The sequence below is a fragment of the Malania oleifera genome, chromosome 4, assembly GCF_029873635.1.
Source record: "Malania oleifera isolate guangnan ecotype guangnan chromosome 4, ASM2987363v1, whole genome shotgun sequence".
NCBI lineage: Eukaryota > Viridiplantae > Streptophyta > Magnoliopsida > Santalales > Ximeniaceae > Malania > Malania oleifera.
This window is the reverse complement of record NC_080420.1, coordinates 105722266-105741764: the sequence shown is the minus strand read 5'-3', so window position 1 is coordinate 105741764 and position 19499 is coordinate 105722266.

The window sequence follows — 19499 nt, the reverse complement described above, 5'->3', positions numbered from 1 at the left end:
TTATTTTTTCAAAATAAATATAAAAAAAATATATAGGACATGCACACAGTGTGTGCCACTGGCTAATTTTAATAATTTAAATTTGAACAGTTGGTCCTAGAGTCGAGTCTAGAGGGGTGAATAAACTGATCTTTCATGTATTTTTTCTTTTCTCTACAAAATATAAAATCTTGGCATGACTCAAATGATTATATCACAATAAATACAAAGTAAATCATGCACAATATATAAATTAAAGAGAAGGGAGGAAAAGTTTAACACTAATGCTAACGTGGTTCAGCCCCTTGTTTACGTCCACGCCTTGAGTCACACTCAAGCTAGGTTTCCACAATCCACTAAACAACCTCATTCATTGGCGAAGAGGCCTTTACACCACAGGAACAAATCCCTTCATGCTCACGTAGATCCTTCCAGTAAGGTTCGCCAAGAACCCTTGTGATGGGGATGAACATGCCTTAGCTATCTCTTTTGTAGATGTTGTGACACGTGGACGACCTCTTAATGTCCTCCCAATGTCCACTTCTTTGCTGATATACTAACACATGGACAACCTTTAGATGTCCACTTTAGCTCATAACTGTTTTGCAGGAACTCATGAGATTAATTGAAGACCTTTTGATTTGAAGACCATCTAGCTATTTGGATGGAAGATTTTATCATTAGGTTGATTTGTACTTGCTTCAATATTTTGGATTTGATATTTATTTTGGATATGCCATTTCAAGACTAATTCCCAACATCTTCATTTTTTTGCTGCCAAATTGATGTGCAAATTTCTCTATCAAAACCTTCCCATCTTCAAAATCTTTAAACACAAAAGTTGTGGGAAATTTTGTTATCCTTCTTTTGATACCAAGATCACCATATTTGGAGTTTTCTCGTAGAAGTTATACCCTAAATACTGAAGGGTATTCGAGGCTAAAATTGTCCATCCATCAGCAGCTCGCAGTTTTTCCCGAGAGTCTCGACCAAGGCGTGACCAGGACACCATGAGGAGCAACCAGGTCACTTGCACAATGAAAAATTCTAAAGAACTTTGACCAATAGTGTGACCAAGAGCCTTTGGGGTGCGATCTAGTCGAAAATACCGTCATCAGAGCACTAAAATAAGTAAGTTTGAGACCTATGTGGACCTTTCAAGCTTTTGTAGACCCCACAGGGATTAAGCTTCCTTTTGACTTCTATTTAATGTGTAATATTGCAATACAACTTGCTTGCATGTGTTTGTCCTTAGTAAGTTGAGGTAGCATTTATCGTGTCTAGTAAGTTGGAATATTTGTAAGTTGTGTCATATTTACTTTTCTTTTCTCCCATGGTTTTGTGGGACTTGTTAGTTTGTTTATTGTCTTGTCCCCCATGCTAGCTTTGCTAGTTAATGACTTCTCTTCCCCTTTCCCTTTGTTAAGTCTATATATGTCTTACATCATTGTAAGAGAGAAGTAGAGAGTTTTGATATATTGAATATTGAAGGAATTTCCTTTGTTGAGCTTAAAAGCTTGTCCAACTTTTCTGGTTGTTTAGTGTGAGGTTACGTCGTTCTCTCTGAAAATTAGGTGGCGAGAGACCGCTATTCTATCTAGAAACTCCATCTTCATATCCTCCAACGCATCCATATGGCCACTTCCCCTCCATTACATTGTTGTGTTCGTATCGGTGTTTCAAAGCTTATTCCAAGGAATTTTCTAGCGTGGTATAAGACTTGTGTTGAACAATGTAAAGTCATCCAAACAATTCTCTTGGAAATTTCAGTACTTGTGTTTGAATCTGTTGGAAATGGTGTGATCCCAAGAGGGGGGTTAATTGAAGATTTAAAAACTTTTCGGCTAATTTAAATGTTTTGCCGATTTTACCACATATTATCATATCCAATTCAATATTAAACGTGTGTATGTAAAAAGATTAAGCTATTTGGTTCATGCATACATGCGTATCTCAACCAAAGTAAATGTGTGCATGCAACTAAATATAACAGTAAATAAATAGGTATACATATATTGAATTTAAAGTGCAATAATTTAAATGGGATAGGGAGACAAAGATACATGATTTGTTATCGAAGTTTGGCCAAACCAGCCTACTTCCCCGCCTTGGGCATACCCCCCAAGGATTCCACTAAACCTGTTCACTTAATCGGGCGGAACTGATGCCGTTTACATCCTTTCCTTATGGGTCGAGCAAAACCCCAGTTCAATTACTAGGCTGAGCCGAACTAGTCTCATTTACAGGGCTGAGACTCCCAGTTCAATTTTCGGGCTGAACCGAACCGATCTCATTTACGAGACTGAGACTTCCTAGTTCAATTAACGAGCTAAACCCAACCAGTATAATAAAACCATTTTTATACATGAAAATGCTTCTGAAAAATACAAGCAGAAATGTACACAATAAAGCTCAAATATGCACACTTCAATGATATGGAATATGCTCAGGGAGTAAGGGTGTTTTATTCAAAATAATATTTTCAGTCTATGAACACAATGTATATTATAAGCACATAAAGATTTAAATTTTATAAAAAAATTTCTCCAAAAGTTTTTATCAACCAAATAAATGGGAGAAATTCAAAGATTGATTTTCTAAAAATATGAGTTTAGGTGAGAGCAAATGCACTTTGATAAAATAAAAGCCCAATCAAAATGAATACACTCGTTCAAATAATTTTCAAAAGGTAGCAAAGAGTGTTGAGAGAGTATAAAATTTACCCTATGAAAGATTTTGCAATAAAAACACGTTTTAGGGGAACTCTGATTAGGATAAAAATTAGAGAGAAAATGGGCTAATAAAAGTTTCTAATTTGAGTTATAAAAAGGGTATATATAGACTCAGAGAAATTTTTGACCGTTGGGGACACGCTGAGAATTATTAAAAAATTTTAATTAATTTTTAACCCTAATTATCCTAGTTAAAAATGAGCAACCCGAGAGTTTCGGTCCACTGAACCTGAGTTCGATCGCCCTAACAGACACAAGAGAAAAGGCGAGATTTTGAGGTTCAGGTGCCTAAAAATAGGCTCAGTTTTCTAAAGCGAAAGCGATTTCAAAAGACCGTGGCTTGGGTGCCCAGTCTTAAGTTCGGTCTACAGAATGCATATAATCCGTAGCCTAAGACAAATTTGAATGTGATGTTCAAGCGCCCGAGGAAGGTGAAAAGTGACTGCTTAAAAGTTCGGGCCCGAGGACACTCAGTTCAATTTGGTTCAGTCACCCAAACCAAGTCGAACTTGTTTACCAGTCAAACATTCGATCGACTAAGGCGTTTTCAACGCACACAGTTCGGTCACCCGAAGGCCTTTCACACTTAATATTTTGTTCTGTGTTGACCGTATAGGTCATTCCCTGTTTTTATTATGACAAATACTCTGGTATTTAATGTCTATCTAGTTTGTGTGAAGGTTTATATTAGCAAACCAATTGATGACACATGAAGTAAAGCATAAAGACCTCGATATATTCATTAATTGTTTTAATATATTTTGGGTCTGTGATAATTTCGTTTCAAATGGGTTTGTAATAATCACTGCATATAGGATCTGTAAGCTCAGAAATGCCATAGACTGACCATAGAAACCAAATGACCTTAGGGCACCCGCAAGTCTCTGGTGCTCAACCTTTACCTGCTGGCACGTCAAACACTGTTCCACAAACTTAACTATCTCCCTTTTCATGCCACTCCACTAGAAAGATTTGCGAAGGTCCCGATACATTTTAGTGCTTCCTAGATGCACTATGTAAAGGGATTTGTGTGCCCACTTTAAGATAGCTCTTCTAATCTCAGCATCTGGAGGTACACACAACATGGTATGAAACGTCAAAGCTCCATCATCTGAAATATTGAACTCCTCTCCCTGTCAGACCTGCACTTTACCTATCAGTCCCACCAATTCTGTGTCATCCATGTGACCAACTTTAATCCCCTCCTGGAAGGTAGGCAGTAGGACTAGGTTGGCAATAAATGCCTGGTGATCATCCTTGACTAGCTCCACACCGAGCCTCTCCATATCCATCTGAATCAGATGCTGAATCTCCACTGCTCATAATGCTACTCCCCTCGATTTTCTGCTCAGGGCATCAACCACCACATTTGCTTTCCCTAGGTGGTAGTTGATAATACAATCATAATCTTTAATAAGCTTTAGCCATCTTCTCTGCCTCATATTCAATTCTTTTTGTGTGAAGAAATATGTGAATTGCGGTGTTATCCCAAGAGGGGATGAATTGGGTATTTCAAAATTATTTAAGTTTATTTTACTACTTAATCCCTATTTCAATGTTTAACAAAATAATCACAGAGGTCCGAAATTAATTCAAATAATTTTCTCAATAACCTCAATTATACCCAATTAATTATCAAATGCAAGTAATATTAATGAACAAACAAACATGCAAAAAACTAATAATGAAATGTAGGCGGAAATTAAAAAGTTAAGGGAAGAGAGAAGGCAAACATGATTTTACGAGGTTCAGCCAACCCAGCCTACGTCCTCACCTTAAGCAACCCACTCAAGGATTCTATTAAATCCCTGCTCCTTTAATCAGGACGGAGCTTCCCTTAAAATCCGCTGATTACAAAAGGTACAACTTCTTCCTACTCCGCTGCTTACAAGAGATACAACTTTTCTCTTCAAACCCGGTTCAAAGCCCGAACCATGATTACAATATAGAAGTTACAATTTTACAAAATTCAATATTGCTTCTAACCAAACTAGTGAGTACAATAGAAAATCCTAACACATATTCATACGATAAAACTTGAAACTCAGTATGAATGTAACGATGAAATCGTTATATGAATGATATGCTTCACAAAATTACCCTTTACTCAATATCTCCCAAAAATTGATTTCTTAAAACTAAGAACTTTGGAGATCTATTTTCAAATAACTCTAAGATTTGACAGCAAGATCCTTTGAAATAATGTTAAATAACACTCAGATTTATATTTTCTACTAACAAACAATTTGTTAATATCGAATCTTTAAATAAATATGACTTTGAATATTTTGACAAGATTTAAACAAAACTTTAAAAATATTCCTCAAAAATATGTTTCAAGAAGCTCTTAGAATTTCCAATCAAATACCCAAATAACAAATCTTTGAACAAAAAATAGTTTAAAAATATCTCAAAGATTTAGTTATTTCAGAAATAACTTTCTCAACTAGTTATTCAATCAATCAATATACAATACCAAAATATTGATTTATGCTCCCAAGAAGAATATTAAAATAATGAATGTGGGAAACAAAAATCAGATTTAAATGCTCAGAATACTCAAACCTCAATACCACCGTTGATTTCAGAATACGTGCATGAATGTCATTATGATCAACATAGGAAATGCCCAAAACTATATGTGAATTAGTTGGAGTGCAGGCAATAGTTCAACAGTATGTTCAAGTCTCCCAATCTTATGCAAAAAGTAAGGCGCTAGGGTTTAGGGGTTGTTTTTATAAGTAATCTCAGCCTTAGGTTAAGTCTTGACCGTTGGATCAATTGGATTAAGAAAATAATCTGTGTGTTTTCTCGCTAAAGTTTAGAATTTTAAAATTTTTGTAGCTTCAGACGATTGAGCTCTCGTGTTCATACGTCTGAGGTTCCCTAAAGCACAGAAAATTATAGTCTGGACATAGGGTTAAACGACTGAACTGTAGGTTCAGTCTTCTGACGTCCCAACTCAGACAACTAAACTTGACGGTTCAGACATCTGAAGGTGTTCTGCCTGTTCTGTGTTTCAAAAATTAATTCTTCGGTTGACTGGACTAATTCTTCAGTCTTCTAAGGAAATTCTTTAGACGTCTGAAGTAAAAACTTCAGTCTTCTGAGGTTGCATCTTCAGACTTCTGAGGGTACACCTCAGCTGTCAGGGCAGACAAACTTCAAAATTTTTATTTTCAGTTTCAAAATCAATTTTGCTCTCATGCTTTGATCTCTTATAAAACATTTTTTGAGGTTCAAAGTGAGGTCTCTAAGTTCAAGTTTAACCCTAGAAGATTTTCATGAGATGCATGTGTAGGGCATATTTTGAGCTTCTAGCTATATCATATAAAATATGCAAATACAATCAATTCTAAATACCCATTTTCATGACGATCTTGAACTTTGACACCTGCATCTTCATTCTTCTACTCTTTTAGTTCCATGGATTGTGCCAAGTTGTATATGCTTTAATCCTTGTGGCTTCCACGACTTCATCACCTTCCGTGCATGCTATGTAATGTTCCTGCTCACAGTCTCAATGCACAGATCAAATACCAAGTGATTTGTCATTATCAAAACAGGATTGGGCTCATAAAGTCCACAAAATACTTTAAACTCTTATGGTCAGTGAAGATATCACATCTCCCACCACAAAGATAATGCCTCAAGATCTTTAAAGCATACACCACTGCTGCTAATTCTAAGTCATGCACCGGGTAATTCTTTTCATACTCTTTAAGCTGCCGGGAAGTGTAAGCAATAACCCTCTTGTGCTGCATCAACACACATCCAAGTCCCCGCAATGATGCCTCATTGTATATAACAACTCCATCATCTCCTGATGGGATAGATAACACTGGTGTAGAGACAAGCCGTTGTTTCAACTCCTAGAAGCTCTGCTCACACTCGTTGGTCCATTCAAATCTCATATTTTTCCTTGTGAGTCACGTCAGTGGAACCGATAATCTGGAAAAGTCATCCACAAAACGTCTATAGTATCCTGCCAACCCTAGGAAACTCCTGATCTCTTGTACGTTCCCTAGTCTCACCTAATTCATCACTACTTCTATTTTACTCAAATCTATAGATATGCCATCCCTAGAGATCACATGCCCAAGAAAAGTAACATGGCTCAGCCATAATTCACATTTCTTGAATTTAGCGTATAACTTCTTTTCCCTTAATACCTGTAATACCAACCTCAGATGATCCTCGTGCTCCTCAAAACTCTTCGAGTAGACTAGTATATCATCAATAAATACCACAACAAACTGGTCCAAGTACTGATGGAACACCCGATTCATTAGGTCCATAAGCATTGTAGGTGCGTTAGTTAGATCGAACAACATTACAAAGAACTCGTAGTGCCCATACTTAGTTCGGAAAGCTATCTTCGCGATGTCCTTTGATTTAATTCTCACCTAGTGATATCCCGACCAAAAATCAATCTTGGAGTAGACCCGGGTCCCCTAAAGCTGATCAAATAGATCATCAATTCAGAGAAGAGGATATTTATTCTTAACTATCATTTTATTTATCTCTCTATAATCAATGCACATCCTCATAGTCCTATCTTTATTCTTCATGAACAATGTTGGTGCTCCCCAAAGCGACATGCTAGGCCTGATAAACCCTTTATCCAACAACTCCTGCAACTGGTCTTCCAATTCTTTCAGTTCAGCTGGAGCCATTCTATAGGGCACTTTAGACATTAGTGCTGACCTTGGTAGCAAATCCACGGCAAATTCAATTTCTTGATCTGGTGGTAAACCAAGTAATTCCTCTGGAAAAAAAATCTAGAAATTCTCTGACTATTGGAATACCAGCCTATTTAATTTCTTCCTTTAGCATTTCCTTTATATAAACAACATATCCCTGACAACCATCCTGAAGCAACCTTCTCACCTGAATAGCTGACACTGATTGTGGCGAGGCACGTACACGTGACCCCATGAATTTGAATTCATTTTTCACCTAGGGGTCTGAAGATCACTTCTTTTTTTATGGCAATCAATGTTGGAGTAATTAGATGCCAGCCAGTCCATACCTAATATCACATTGAACCTTTGCATATCTAATACCACGAGATCGGCTAGTAATACTTTCTCCTAAATGCCTACTGGATAGTTTTTAAGAACCCTCCAACACCTCACTGTTGATCTAGTCGGCGTGGCTACCGACAATTCAACATCAAAGATCTGTGTCTCAGCCCCAGATAATTTAGCATATCTCGATGACACAAAAGAATGGGTGGCACTTGTGTCAAAAAAAATAACAACTTTATATGGTAAAGCAGTAAGAATACCTGTCACAATGTCTCCGACAGTCTCAGCGTCTCCTAGCGTCAATGCATAAACCCTCGTCGGGACTGTATTCCTCTACTGACCGCTACCCCTGGGTGCCTGATTGTATCTCTGAATCTGTCTAGGGGATGGTGCACTGTTCGGTGGCCAGTGACACTCATGTGCTATATGTCTGGGTCTACCATATCTGTGGCAAACATTGTTTCCCAACCGACATCCTCCCATATGTCTCCTACTACAAATGGGGCAAATAGGGTATGCCTGCTCACCTTGGTACCAATGATTTCCCATCTTATGTCTCTGAGCTTTGCCATATCTATCTCCCCTCCAAGAGCCTCGACTAGATCCTACCTAAAAACCCGGAGGCGTGGGCCTCTTTCTTTGACTCAGGGTCCCCACATCCTTCTAGCTACTCTCCTCTGCCACAGTGCCCCAGTCCACCAATTCAAAGAAATCCTGCACCTTTAGGTTTGCCACCTGCTTATAAATATCCCACCTCAAGCCCTTCTCAAACGTCCTTGCCTTTTTAACCTCATCTTGGATGACATAGGGGGTAAAGCATGACAGCTCAATGAACTTTGCTACATACTGCTGGACTGTGAGATTTCCCTGGTCAATTTTAGAAATTCTGCTACCTTAGCCTCTCTGACTAAGGCAGGAAAATAACGATTATAGAAAATTTCTTTAAATTGGCTCCGGGTCATAGGCAATGGTACATGTCTCTGTTCCTCCAATAATCTCGTAGTCGTCAACCACCTCTCGGCCTCACCTATCAATTTATAAGTAGCATAGAGAACCCTATGTTCATCCGTATAGTGGAGTACCATCAATATTTTCTCCATCTCTTGCCCCAATTTTCAGCAACTGCAGGGTCGGCTCCCTCTGAGAATCCCGGGGGATTCATTTTAGTAAACTTCTCGATAGTGCAACCTTGATATGTCGATGAGCCTCCCTACTGTCTAGAGCTCCATGCAATCTTAGTTATAACCTGCTGAGCTATACTACGTAGAACGACATCAGAATCCCCACCGCCCCTGCCAGAAGGCCCAGCACCATCGTCAACGCTAGCATGAGCACTTCTATTTCCTGGATCAATCCTTTAATCACGCCAAAATAATTTGAGAATCTATACCTCATAACATTATTACATTAATCTGACTAAATTATCCCCTTACCACTTATTTCTAATTTATGGTTCAGTCCTACCATCAGAAAATAGAAATCGACAATAGTTTACTATGATTTTCCTGAAATCGTCACCCCAAGAAAAACACAGAAACCATCCCAAAGTTCCTGTCCCCAAATCGTAAGACAAAACCCTAAATCCTCACCTTAACTTCTAAAAATTAACTCTCTGAAATTCTGATCTATTCCAATTTCCACTCTCTCCCAGATCTATTTCTATACTTTAGTATTGTTTTTCGTTGTACTCTACAGTCTACAAAACCTAACTACCTAGGCTCCAATACCAAATTGTAACGACCCAAATTTTTTAACCATTTTTTTTTACAGTCAAGCTATATATCATAACTCTTATATGTAGAGATCCAGGAAAATAAAATAATAAAAGAAATTAAGAAAAAGTGATTTTTGGTCAAGGAAGGAGAAAACTGGCGACGATTTTCTGGAGGAGCCAGAAAATCGCGACGGTTTTGGTATTTACCGCGGTATGGTAATGGGTAAACGGTTAAAATTGGGCCAGTTGAATGGAAAATCGATGACTGTTTTCTGAGAGCTGGAGAAAATCGACGACGATTTTCTTGGTAGCGCCATAAGGGGAAACCGAAAGCCATTGTATTTTTATGATATCAAAATCTTCTCTCTCTCTCTCTCTCTCTCTCTCTCTCTCTCTCTTATGCAACCCACGAACCCTCTTCCTTTCTTCCTTCGATTCTGGCTCCGTTGAAGCCCGAATTGACGATCAGGAACTACCACGAGGTTCTTGGGAAGATTCTTTACATCGTACGCAGAACAGATTTTCAAGTTGGGGTTCCCGAGTACCATTCCAAACCAGGGTAAGTGGTGTATTTTAGGGTTCCTAAGTTAATTTGGAGTATATGAAATGTAGAAAGTGTTATATGGAATTTATTTTGGGAGTTGTGTTGAATGATTTGGGGAAAATGTGAATTGCAGGTTTTAGGGATGTGAATGCCGAAGGGCATAAAAATTGGGTGTTTTTGTGAAATCTCAGTAAATTAGGTAAGGGGAATATATTATTACAGTTGATTTGAGAAATACTGGATGAGTTATTATGTGAAAATGGAATTATGTTATTTTACCTGAAATTTATTATGATATAAATATTAGATGAAAACTTGTGTGGCATATGATTTATATTGAAATGTGTACATGGAAATATGATTATTGAATTGATGAAATGAATTGTGAAAGTTGAAATGAGATTATTGAAAATATGAATTGAGATATGAGATTTGAAATGGGGGAAATGTTGAAAGTGAAATGTACAGAAAAATGAACATATTTTGAGAAATGATGAATATGTGATATGGAAAGGTTTTATTGAGAATTGTGAATTTTATGAAATGAAATATGTATATGTATTTATGAGATGAAATGAGTTGTGAATACTGAAAATGTGAACATTGCAATGTTAATACTGCAATGAGATTTGAAATGTGAATATGAGAAATATGGTTATGGGAAATGTGAATAAGTGAAATGTGAATATTGCAACGCTAATTCTACAATATGAAAATGAGAAATGTGAATATGAGAAATATAATTATGGGAAATGTGAATATTGCAACGCTAATTTTGCAATATAAAAATGTGAAATGTGAATACGAAAAATATGATTATGGGAAATGTGAATATGGGAAATGAAAGTATTGAACCGTTAATTCTGCAATATGTATATTAAATTGTGAGAAATGAAATGTGAAATTCCGAAAGGGGAATACAAACATGTGATTGAAGAAATACCAATGCCACATAATGATTGTTGGTATGTGGCAGTGATAACCCTTATGGATGGATATGGAAACCTTAATGATGGGTTGTGTTATTGAGAGCACGACACCGTTGCTAGTGGTGTTAGTGCAACCACACAGGCTCGTGGAGCGTGTGGCGTGACAGTCGACTGAGCTATATAGTAGAGTTGTATTACCCCCTGAACCCGGATCAGGGCTATAGGCCAACCAGTCATACTAAAGATACGAGATATGTGATAATATTTGATCTAAGTAGGTCGACCAACTGCGGTTAAGTCCAGCCTTTGGACCGCACAACCTCGACCATGGGGGGAAGCATGGTGTAGCAAATATCCTTAGGGTAGCCATGAGTACAGACACAGATGTATTGGTTATGGTGACACTTATGAGCTTGATATGAAAATGGAAATGAAAAGAGAATGATAATGGAAATGGAATGAAAATGGAAATGAAATGAGAATGGAAACGAGAAAGAAAATAAGAAATGAAATAGCGGGAGTTAAAAAATAATTAAAGCGAAGTAAAACACACCGCCTGAGGGCTAACTGAATAAGGTGAGTGCTCTGATAAGTATCAGTTGTAGCTGAGCCCGAGTTAATCGGGTTAGGCTATGAACAATATCAGGGTACAGGGAAGCTACTTGTATGGGTGGGTAAACTTCTCTATTCTTAGAAACTTCGCCGATAAACTTGGGTTACGAATGAATGATTTTGGAAATGGAAGTAAAAGCTTTTAAAAGCTTGTGTCGTATATCTATATGATTATGATTATGCAATTGGTGTGTTTTCTCAAAAAATATTATTATTGAAACAAATATGTGTTATTATATAATGAATATCATATTGTCACACACTGTAAATAATTTATTTCGTCTTATTGAGATGTGTCTCACCCAATCATTTAAATATTTCAGGAAATCAAACTAGACCTGGTGATAGTGCTTCAAGGTAGAGGGGAGCAGATACCCTGAGTAGTCAGGGTGAGTATTTTGTATTAGGGAGGTTTGATCCCCCTAGAGTTCTGTGGTTGACTTGTATTTATGGATGGTAGTACTCTGGTATACGTATTCGTTGTGGTATGTATGTATATATATTTGAAATGACATCCACTGTTAGGGTTGTGTATGGATATGATTGTATACCTGATACCCACTTTTGGCTCGGGTTATGTATTATGGTATCGGTAGTTGACGTGGCCGATATGTGGTGTATGTAGTATTTATATGGAAAAAAATGGTATGAAAAATTAGGACATCACATGATACCTTGTGTATAAGTATCTGTCATCATCACGACCTAGAGTGGATGTCGTGGTAATTTCTACATTCCATATATCTTACCTATATAGTAGAAAACATAAATATCCAAACCATATCCCAAAATACACAATACCAGAGTACTACTAATCCACCTATAAATATATACACACATGTACATCATTTCCCAAAAATCCCAAAATGCTAAGGGCTCTACTACTCAACCCGAGACTCACCTCAAAACTATGCCGACTCAACCGTAACCTCTATCCTGACCCAACCCTGCATGTCTCTCTAGGTTACCTGATATGTTCATAATGCTGGGGTGATACACCTCTCAGTAAGGAGAAACATGTTATACCATTGTGTGGCATATGAGTTTATACGTAAAACATATCCTTTATTAAAACTATAAATGAGATATCATGCAAAAGTATCTGTATTATAACTCATAGCTATGTCATTTAAAATATAGTGATTCTGAGTTAATTATTCAAACATACTTCTATCTTGAATATATAATCTCTTTTTTCTGAGTAATTCTGAGTTAATTATTCAAACATACTTCTATCTTTAATATATGTATATAATTCTAAAAAATTCCCTAGATGGTTGTATATCATGATTTAATCCCTTATGACAGGGTTATGGGGCCCGTAGGCGGGACTAAACACTGGTTGGCCTACAAGTTCTAGCCTAACTGTATTTATGTATATGATTGTAGCACGATAGGCCTACTCCACTTGGTCTGGACGTTAAGGAGCCCTCTACTCTACTTGCGGCACAATCGACATTCAATGCCATACTCTATCTGAGATGTATGGTTGCACTATCTATATTGTATAGCTACGATACCGTGCTCTATAAACTGCTCTGTTCCATCAGGGTCTGATACTATACAATACTTTTTCTATATAACATTTATCTGTTTTACCTTGATTCTGTATAAATTGTATTTACCATGATGTTGTAATTCTCTGTATTAACCATGACACTATAATATAACTGTATATCTGTATCAACTGTAGTTCTGTATGTCATGGTTCTATACTCTGTATATCATGGTTTTGTAAAACTCTGTTCATGATTCTGTAAATTCTATATAATCATGGTTCTGTAAAACATTGTATTTCCATGATCCTGTAATTTGAATTTCATAGTACTGTATAAACTATATGTCTAAATTCTACAAAAATGTGTAAACTATAATTCTGTAAAATACTGTATAACCATAACTATGTAAATAAAATTGTATAATCTGTATATCGTAATTTTTGTGAAAACTATATAATCATATTTCTATAAATCTGTATAAAATTTTGTAATATTCGAGTGCTACTCATGCCACACAGTTAGTTAAAGCATATTAAATATAATCTGTAATACTGTATAATTTTCATGCTCTGATCTGTTCAAAATCATACTCTAAATTATAATCAAATACTATGTTTTACTAATAAGATTTCTATTTTAACTGGCATAACATATTTCTCTTACTTAACTAACTGGGAAGCAGACTCAACTTTAATCCTTACGCCCACAGCATACCAACTCAAAATCCTGTAAAAATATACATTTCCTAATTAAATTAACCCAAACTCAGAATAATAATTATGCTCATATTTTCCTTAGGCTCACATTTCCCATTATATCCATGAATTTCTAATCTATTAATCATTTATCAATGTTACCTGATTTCCTGAGGAACACCCGCTGGGATCCTCAACCCATGCCTGAGGTCTTTGGAAACTCAAACCCTCAAATCAGAACACCCTAGTTTAATTAACCTAAACACCAGTATAATTCCAGCTTATACAAAATCTGAGTTCAAAAAAGTCTGATAACTATAAAACCCCCAAAATAACCTACTTACCCTGATTTTGGGATGATGCCCAAACTTCTCAAACCAAAATTCTACTCCGACTAAGTTGTAGAGAATCTTCCCGGGATCATCATGGTAACTTCTGATCGTTGAACCGGGGAAAACGAGGGCAAAAACCTAGGGAGAAGGCAGAGAAACCGTAGGTAGAGAGGGAAAGCAAAATAGGAAATGAAATTTCACTGAAAAACTAATTTTACGAATATGCATAGACTTCTACCATGTGGCTTCATCGACGAACCGAAGAGGACAAACCAATGGGTCAAAAATATCCTCCTCTTGGTATCTCTTCGTTGACAAACTTAAACTCGTCGACGAACACTATATGGGAGCTCGTCGACGAAACCAGGGCGTTCATCAACGAACCCTACTTTATCCCCTTTTAATTTTATGTCCTCTCTATTATTTAATTAGTATAGTTTCCGAGTCTCTACACATCTTATAAGAACCTTTTTAAGTCATATTTCACCAAGAAATAAGGGAATCCATTACATCCGTGTAAGTCACCGAATTAATCACAAGGGTTGCAACTAATTCATATTCATGCACCTTTCATTCATTCAAGAAGCAAAATAAAGGATGATTTGTGCATAAAAAACATGTAAAGTTTCATTAGTGATCATACTAGAAAAACCAAGTCACCTTCATGCATATATTCAAAGTTAAGAGAGGCATGATGCCCAAAACAAACCACACAGTTATTTCCTTGTAACCCTATCAACCAACCTCAAACTCCAACCTTCTACAACCCTTGATGTTGCTGCTGCTTTTTGCAGCATTATTTTGGCTATCTAAATAACAATCAAACACCCTAACAACCTCCCATTGGCTGGCATAAAATAAACCCTAAAGCAACCTCAAAATCTCCATGCTTCAGCTATAGAAGAAATAATGCTGTTGTTTTTCAATGAATATTTTCCCACACTTTATTGATGTAATAAGAGCTAACTTATATACGTAGGTGGGAAAAACTATTTACGGTAATGTACATCAATTTTTCAAAAACTATGCAGCAGTTACAAATTTGTCTAAGTCTATGTTGTGGTTACAAAAATATAAAAAATTGATTTTGAATGATCTTGCTTGATGGTAGGCTAGATGTGCTCTATTCAATCTTGGCCTTGATTCGTGCAATCTGTCTCTATACACCCCTGCAAGATGGAGCTTCCATCAGCAAGCCCAATCTTGTTTCTCAAGATTTCAGTTCTTTGTCTTAACAATGCCTTTATTAATAGGTCAGCCAATTGGTCTTGTGTATGAACATGTCTAACTTGGAGAGAAACACACTGAGCAAGATCACGAACAAAATGGAGATCGATTTGTATATGTTTCATGTGTGAATGTTGGACCGAATTGAAACATAGATGTGTAGCACCAAGGTTATCACATAGTAATAAGAGAGCTGCTTTTAGTGGAAAACCCAACTCGTGAAGAAGTCCAAGAAGCCACATTGTCTTAGATGCCGCATTTGCAAGGGTTCGATATTTAGCTTCAGTGGTAGATCTTGCAATTGCTCTTTGTTTCTTTGAGCTCCATGACATAGGGTTTGGGCCTAAGAAACTGATATAGGCTGTTGTGGAGGTTCGGCCATCAACATTTCCAGCCCAATACATTTCCAGCCCAATCAGCATTGAAATAGGTGATTAAAGGTGGAGGTCCAGATTTTGTGAGTTGTATACCTAGAAAATGGTTTAGTTTAAGTACTGAAGAAGCCTTTTTTTTTTTTTTTTTTTTGCAATGAGGTGAGTGATGGTAGGCTTGTGCATGAATTGGGACAACTTGTTAACCGCAAATAAAATATCTAGCCGCGTCAAAGAAAGATATTGCAGGCTGCCAATAATTCTTCGAAATTATGTGCTATCCACATTTTTTGTGCCATCAAGTAACTTGAGAGACTGAGTTGTGGAAAGAGGAGTTGAGACATCTTTTGTGCCCCTCATGTTGGTATTTGACAATGGCTCTTGAATGTACTTGTATTGTGAGAGAAAAAGTCCTACCTAAGTAGGTACAACTTCCACACCAAGGAAGAAATGACGTAGACCCATATCCTCAAGGGAAAAATGATCTCCCAATTTCTTGATAATTGAAGCCACAAATTTTTTGTTATTTCCTGTAATCAAAAGATCATCGACATACACCAAGAAATAACAAATTATAGAGTCCTTTCTATAAATAAATAAGGACGAATCAGCTCTGGAATTTTCGAACCCAAGCTCAAGTAGTGCATTTTTTAGTGTAGTGTACCAAGCCCGAGGGGCTTGTTTAAGTCCATATATTAATTTTTTGTAGCATGCAAACATACTTGGGTTTAGATGGATCTTTGAACCCTGGGGGTTGCATCATATACACAGTCTCAAATAATGCACCATGCAAAAAGGCATTATTAATGTCCATTTGCCTTAACTCCCAACCATTCACAATAGCAATAGAAAAAACTATTCTAATTGTGGCTGGTTTAACTATTGAATTGAAGGTATCTTTGTAATCAAGCTCGGGACGTTGATTATGACCCTTTGCAACTAACTGTGCTTTGAATTGATCCACTGATCCATCAGATTTTCTCTTCACCCTGAACACCCACTTGCAGCCCACTGGATTACAGTTCAAACGGATTGGCACTAGATCCCAAGTTCCATGTTTCATGAAGGTTGTAAGTTCATTTGACATAACATCATGCCACCGTGGTTGAGTTAAAGCCTGTCTCACACAGGTTGGTTCAATGGTCTCAGAAAGTGGATGTTTATACATGGAATTGAGTTGTTTGGGTTTTAAATTTTGATTCATAGACCGAGGGGTCATTTGGTGAAGTCCTTGAGCCATGTTTTGCATTTTCCATTAGAGGAGGTCACGCAGTTGGCTGTAAAATCATTGGAACTGTAGCAGAGAACAGTACTTCGCGGTGTGGCCCATTTGCTCACAAAGTTGACAACGTGGCGTGTAACGTTTGTGGTTGTTATTGGGCTTGGCAGACCCATTATTGAAGTGACATACATCACGTTGATGACCATTGGATTGGCGGGCTGGGCTTTGACCTTGGTTACATTGAGGCCCATTTGGTTTATAAGACTTCTTTGAGAAGTCACCTCCATACGAAGGTTTCCCTTTATTCATGTAGTTCTCCGTCATTACCATTTGTTGAGTAGCAGCCTCTAGACACCGAAGATAGGATTTATGACCTATCAAGAGGTCATGCAGCTCTTTAAACACCAATGACTTCTCCCATGCTCGGATCAGTGCAGCTATCTCACGGAAATCAAGTCCTAACCCATTCAAGACTTAGAGGGTTAAATCATCATTGGAAATTGGATGATTGATGATGGCGATTTCATCTGTTAGAGCCTTTACAACATGTAAGTAATCAGAGATTGATCTATTTCCATGCTGAATCAAGGTGAGTTCCTCCTTGAGTTGCATAGCCCATGTTCTTAAACGACTAGCACATAACGTTTTGAGTTTATTCTAAGCCTCGTGTGATGTTTTTGTTGTGGCTATGAGTGGTGTAATTGTGGGAGATGTAGAGGCTATGATGGCCTTGAGGATAGATTTATCTTGTCGAACCCAATGAGTTTTTTTTAGTTCGGTAGTTGAAGTGCCGACAGGAGAAGGGCAAGAAGATATGCCATTAACATAGTCAAACAAATCATAGCCAATAAGGAGGGCTTCGAATTGAGCACACCATTGAGGGAAAGTGGAGGGTGTTAACTTTTCATTGATTCGGGTAGTGATATTAAGGGCAATAAGTTGTTTACCATTGCCAGAAAGGAGATGGGTGTTTAGTGGGAGGTGAGGTGAGGAAGACGACATAGTTGCGATCAGTTGCTCTTGCGAGAATGGGCTCTGATACCATATAAAAGAAATAACACTGCTATTTTTCAATGAATATTTTCCCACACTTTATTAATGTAATAAGAACTGACTTATATACATAGTTGGGAAAAACTATTTACGGCAATGTACGTCAATTTTACTAAAACTATGTAGCAGTTACAGATTTGTCTAAGTCAATGCTGCAGTTACAAAAATATACAAAATTGATTTTGAATGATCTTGTTTGATTGTAGGCTAGATGTGCTCTGTTCAATCTTAGCCATCTCACACATTGCATTGTTCTAATTCTTTTATTCAAAATTTGCACTTCCAGATTCTGCAATATCCAAAAATCAGCATCCTTTAACTGATTCATTCCTGTTCCTGCTCAAAACCTCCTCCCAATACTTAATGGACAGCCACACATCTATACTACTCTCCAATTTCCCCTCCATTCTAACTGCACATCTCCTTCTCCACGGCCTTCAAACAACTAAACAAGGAATCAAACCCATCAAAGATCCCAAATGAGAAAATCTGGAAGCCCTATTAAACCACATTTGAACTCTTTCTTTCCAACTTTGTTGTCTAAGGAAAGGAACATCTACCTCTATCGAAACCTTCCTCCAAACCTCAGTTGCAAGGTCTCCCTTATTTAACACATTCTCCATATCTTCTAACTACCTCATCTCACAACAACTACACGCCCAAGCAAGTGAAACCCCCACCCTTCTCACCTTTTCATCAACACTTAAGCACTCAAAAGTGGTCTTCCACATGCAAATAACAATTTTCTGCGATAACCATTTATTCCAAACCCACTTTGCCCAATCAAACTTTGGAGCTCTAACTCTGATAACATCCCATGCAAACTTTGTATTAAAGCAACCATCCTTTTCTGGGAGCCATAGCAGTATGTCCAAAGAGTTTCTAAGATTTCCCACCTTTTCCATCACTTCTTCTGCTTTATTATACCCCAGATTCCTCTGCAAATTTTCCACATCCCACACATTATTAATAACTAAATCTTTGAATCTGATATGTGAATGTACACCATCTGGACACTCTGTAAACAAAGGTCCCGAATCTAGAAACTTATCATACCACAATTTTACATCTCCTTCTCTAACCTTCCACTTAGATTTACTTAACATTTCAGGCATACCCTGTAGAACTTTCCTCCAAAAGGAAGAATCCGATCCATGAGGTCTGCAAAGAGCAAAATGTCCTCCTTTCACATATTTAGCTTTAAAAAATCTAGCCCATAAAGAATTTTGAGTTAATAAATGTCAACCAAACTTCATGAATAAAGATCGTTGCACTTCCAAAATGTCCCTTACTCCTATGCCCCCCTCCTTTACAGGAACACGCAATTTCTTCCAAGCCCTCTATTTCATTTTTTCTTTTCCATCCTTAAAACCCAAAAAAAAAAAAAAAAGCAAACATACCTTGTATCCTTTTTATCACCATTTCGGGACATTTAGAATAGCTAACAGATGCAATGACATACTCAAAAGCACATGTCTCAACAAAACTAGATGACCTCCTTGACACAAGAATCTACTTTTCCATCCGTTAACTCTCTTACTTATTTTTTTAATTAAAGGG